Source organism: Mus caroli, unplaced genomic scaffold (genome assembly GCF_978045245.1).
Source record: "Mus caroli unplaced genomic scaffold, Mus_caroli_1 scaffold_12, whole genome shotgun sequence".
NCBI classification, from domain to species: Eukaryota; Metazoa; Chordata; class Mammalia; order Rodentia; family Muridae; genus Mus; species Mus caroli.
Genome location: NW_028227267.1, coordinates 71,653,852 through 71,658,820, shown reverse-complemented (window position 1 = coordinate 71,658,820; position 4,969 = coordinate 71,653,852). Strand labels below are relative to the sequence as shown.

The 4,969-nt window shown below is 48.6% G+C and overlaps 1 protein-coding gene across 1 annotated transcript in view; it reads right to left on the bottom strand.

Moving 5' to 3' along the window:
* Positions 1-4,635: 4,635 nt before the first annotated feature.
* The window catches only part of Siah3 (siah E3 ubiquitin protein ligase family member 3), a 69,804-nt gene continuing 69,470 nt past the window's right edge, over positions 4,636-4,969 (bottom strand). The window contains exon 2 of the mRNA XM_021181144.2: positions 4,636-4,969. This exon is cut by the window's right edge and continues 850 nt beyond it. The gene's annotated coding sequence lies outside the window, so the exon portion shown is untranslated.

Here is a 4,969-nt window from a genome sequence, read left to right as displayed (position 1 = left end):
GTTGGAGAAACGCATGTGTATACACAATGGGTCTCCTGGGGCCCCTTTCAGTGGTGTTTTTTTCAGTGGAGCATTGCAGGAAATCTGACGAGGAGACATCTCTCTTGATGCTTTTTAGAGTTGGATTTCAGTCAAAGCCAGATTTTATGTTCCATCTGTGACCCTCCCTCCCCTTCTAGAAGTCAGGTTCATGTTGCAGCCTCCGAGAGTCTTTACTTCTGTCACATGGAAACCAATGGACTCAGAGGTACTGATTCGTGTGTGTGTGTGTGTGTGTGTGTGTGTGTATGCATGAGTGCAGGTGCATGTGCACAAACATGTATGTAGACAACAAAGGTTAATGATAGGTATGTTTCTCTTAAATTTTGACTCAGGATCTCTCACTGAACTTGGATCTCACTGATTCAGGAAGACTATTTGATCTGCAGGTCCTGGCGGTCCTCCTTATTCTGCTCCCCATTGCTGGAATTACAGGCACATACTCCATCACCTGGCCTCTGTGTGAGTGCTGGGGACCCAAATTCCAGTTACCAGGCCTGTATAGCAGGCGCTTTCCTGACTGAGCCCTCTCCTGGCTCCTTGGTTCACTTCTCATGTCTGAGTACCTGCCTGCTTCCAGGCACGGGACTTCCAGGGTCTTGTGACTTTTGGGACAGTGGGAACAATGTGCCCTGGCTAAGTCCTTGTTGGATTGCATCAAGTAGAGTATCACCTATTACTGCCTCTGCCCCTTGGCTTTATAACACATCAGGGTCTCACTTTCCTTCCTTGGCAACACATTTTATGTGATATTCGAAACCACTACTTAACGCTTCTCTCAAATGTCAGCTGTTTCCAATCTCTAGTTTCAAAGTAAAACATTTTCTTCAGGGAACATTTTGACCTACAGGTAAGGAAGGCAGAGGGTGGGGAGCCTGTGAGAAAAAATAACGAAATCAAGGATTCCAGTTTTATAGAGTGTGGTTTGGCTTTCAGGTTGGGGTTGCCCATAGGCTGGTTTTGTGGGTCCTGAGTCTTTATGAAAGCCATCAGATAAGATCTTGCACAGCAGCATAGGTCAGGGTGGTGTGGAGGGCAGTTTTGAAGGGTGTTCTGGGCAAGAGACACTCTTGGAAGCTTCAAGGTCTCTTCCCCAGTAGAGCTGCTTTTCCTGAACAATCCGTTGTTTGACCATCATGTGTGTCATCCTCCCGAGTCCTCTCTCCCCACCCTGTGAGCATCAGCAATGTTTCGACTGTGCTATGCATTCTAGTCATTATGAATGGCTTGAGTTAACTTTCTGGGACTGTCTTGGCTGATAGTATTTGCCAGTGGCTGTAACGTACATCCTTCCACCCTATCACCATGGAGTGACCGCGTGCTGAGTGGGAAGGTCCGCATCACTGTAAGCACTGTGAGCCCATTCCTTGTAGACATGAGACAAACGGCATCCGGAGCACAGAAAAGAAAGACTCGGGAAGCGTGGACACCTGAGTATTCTCCTTGTCTTAAATAGAATTTATTTAACTGTAAGATTATATATAAGTTAATTTTTAATAATGGTTGTAATAACTGACCTACAAAATTCTAAAAATGTAACAATCTGGATACAAGTCGGCTAGTGGGCTGGAAGAACAGAAGCGAAAAGATACATTTAGTACTGAGATACTACAGCGGGGTTTCCATGCTGTCCACACTGGGTCCTTCTGAGACTCTGCAACATGAGTTCATAGGAATGACGTGGGTGGGGTTGGTTAAAAGCCCAGAGTGTGGGACCAGTTTTGCTGTTTGCTATCAGTTACATAGGGACAACACACACACACACACAGCAGCAGCTTCATGTGGTTGTTTTGAGGGTTAGGTGGGGTAACATGTTCCAAGTATGCATCCCCCTGGGTCATAGGGGAAACTTCCAGTCAGTGGCAGCCTCAAGCTCTACTGTGACAACTATCCTGATCCATTCCTCAATGTCCCCAGTAGCTGCAGGAGTGTTAGCTCTATCCCAGGGACGGGTCCATGTGCAGACTGACGGAACAATCTTCATTGTACTGCTAAACCTCCAGCAGTCATTCATTTGGCTCAGACTCACAAGGAGACATGGTTCCCTTTAAACACCTTCTGAACAAATGGCTCACAATTGCCAACTCAAATACAGGCTACTCATCTCTCTTAAGCGCTACTGTCTGTCTAGACCCTCTACTAAAACACATATATTCCTCAAAGAGTACGGTTGAGTGTCTGGGCAACCTGGGTTCAGAATCTAGGAGCAAGAAGCCTGCCTGAGAGTGGGTGAAGGAGACAGACACCAGGCTACTGAGACCTCCATGTGCCTCTTCCCTCCCACCGCCCTGGGACCAGCTTACTGCACATTGCCAAGAAGTCACTGAAAGTGGCTTCCACTCCAGCCTTTCCCTATGGATACTCCCCCATCATCCAGGGTGAAGACCCTGTCGATTCTGAAGTCTCCAATCCACTGCTGAAGCAAGACCCTGCTGAACACCGGGGGGTTCGTCTTCCTATATTAAGAACACTAAGTCTAAGTTGGTGGAGCTGAGTTTTAGTCGTGGTCTGATGTTTGACCTTGAGAAGGTCATGATGCGTCTCTGAACCTGTGTGTTGAGGAAACTGACGAGGATTCACTCAAGACTTAAAGAAGAGAGCAATAGAGGATTCACTCAAGACTAAAGGAGAGAGCAATAGAGGATTCACTCAAGACTAAAGGAGAGAGCAATAGAGGATTCACTCAAGACTAAAGAAGAGAGCAATAGCACTCAAACACACACTCTTTTGTTTGGTCTTAGCTTGCTCCTTTGTCTTCTGTTCTTCACTTATTAGTTTGGAGAGAAAAGTCATCTTGGGAGCACCGTAGTTGGAGGAGAAGGACACGTTCCCTAGCCTTTATTTTGGAGATTTCTAGGAACCACCTTTCAAATCTGTGCCTGGGATGACTTACCCATAGTATAGTGGGCACTAGCAACAGCCTGCAGTTGTTCCTAGTTTGGCTCGGTAGGAAGGCGAAGGCAACACTGCAGGAATTCTGGGATCTATAAGCACTGAGTGTCTTCTTGAGGCGTTGTGTGTTTGTTTACATGGGGCACCTAGGATACTCCACATGACCATCAGAAGCCAGGAGAGGATCTCTGGCTCCAGACGCCTTTACACAACTATGGAGGCCCTGGGCTGCAGGCAAGGAGCCACACGAGCTGGTCTCTCCCAGGGCTGACCCACCAGCCTGGGGTCTGGGCCATCCACTGTTGGTTGCTAATGGCCTGGAGCTGCATATGTAATAGCTCCCATGGCACACAAACCTTTCCTTGGCAACTCACAGCGTCATCTTCGTGCTCCTCTGTGGGCAAAGTTAGTTGTGCTTCACCAGCCCTTGATAGAGGAAGCCTGGGCTCAGAATCCCAGCAAAGACCGGGTAACTGGAAAGGACTGTGTTTTCATCTTTCTGTAAATTGATGCTTCGGGTATGGGTGCACAGCAAAAGTGGCTGGAAGATCACCCAGTGTGGGGGAAGGGTAGTGTGTTTTTAGATGAATTAATTCTGGTAGAGAAAAGATTGCTGACGGCCAGCCAGGACAATCTGCCTGAAACTAAGCGTTCACTTGGAGGCTGGCCAGGCCGGCCCAGCTGGTGTGCCTGAGGTAAGGGCATGAGCTGGAGAAAGGCCCACACAGTCCCAGGAAGAGACAAGCTGGATTTGCTTGCCATGTTTTCCCTTAGCACCTGGCCAGTGACAGAAAGGAAGTTGCAGACATGTGGCCCCACTGGGAAGGCTTTAAGGTGTCCAAGTCAGAACAGAAAGTAGACAAGAGTGAAGATCCCCACTTTCTTTCACTGCAGGAAGCCCTCCTCCCCCTCCACCGGAAGTTGATGTGTGGTTCTAACAACAAACCAAGAGAAAGCAGCCTCTCCTGGAGGGGTGGCATGGGAGAGGGGTTGGGGATGAGGGTGGAGGTGGGGTAGTGGGTGAGGTTGGGGGTTGGTGGGTGATGGGGGTGTGGGGTGGGTGGGGAGTGGAGGGCAAGGTGAGTTCCTGATGCTTCCTTCTGCAAATGCTGAGCTATTCCAAAGCCACCATGTTTATGTACTGAGCAGGGATGCAGCATGTGTTAGAGCGTAAGGAAAGGAGTGGGGAGGCCCAGAGTCTAAGCATCAGGACTAGCTCTCCGGTGGGGGGGGGGGTCCGGCTTGCTTTTCCCTGGGGTGCTTATGTTTGATGATGGATCTTATTTATAAACTATCAACAAACAGAGTAGCTGGCTCTCTGTCTGATACAAAAAAGTGTTACTCTAGTGAAATGTGTGTGTGGGTGTGTGTGGTGGTGGGGGTGGGGAGTGGATGATAGATTTATAATTGATACATTTAAAAGGTCTCACTGAGGCAGGAGCACCCTCCCAGAGGCTAGAAGTTACTTTGATGCCTCCTTTCTGGCTGCTTCTCTGGTGCATCTTACTATTCCTGCCTCAGTAGAGGCAAAGCTCTTTTCAGAAAAAGCGCTGAGAACATCCCAGCTTTAATTGCAAAGCTGAAGGGAAAGGCATAGCTCAGTAAGGAGGCCAGGAGAGCCTGGAAATAAAAGAGAGAGGCTTTTTAATCTGACCACTGCCTGGTGTCCAGGATCGAGTGAGTGCTTCTGACACAAAGGGTGACTCCATGCTCTGTGGAGGAGACAATGTCTCAGGCTCCTGCAGCTTAGCCTTGAGCCCAAGGCTCCTGGAAAGGGGCTGATGGCAGCTGTCTGGGTTTTCTCTCCAGATGTGCTGCCTCACCCATGACAAGTTAGGCTCTATTCGAAACAGCCCCGAAGATGGAAGAAGGATGTTTTTGGTAGTGTAGCCTCCTTTAACTCCAGTGCTCGGCTTCTTGGTAACAGTGGTGCTTGCCCTTTGGAGGCAGTGAAGAAAGGGGCTAACAGTGGTGGAAAATAACTACTCTGGCAGACTCTTCTGAATGCTCTACAAAACGTTACCAACAACACAGGACA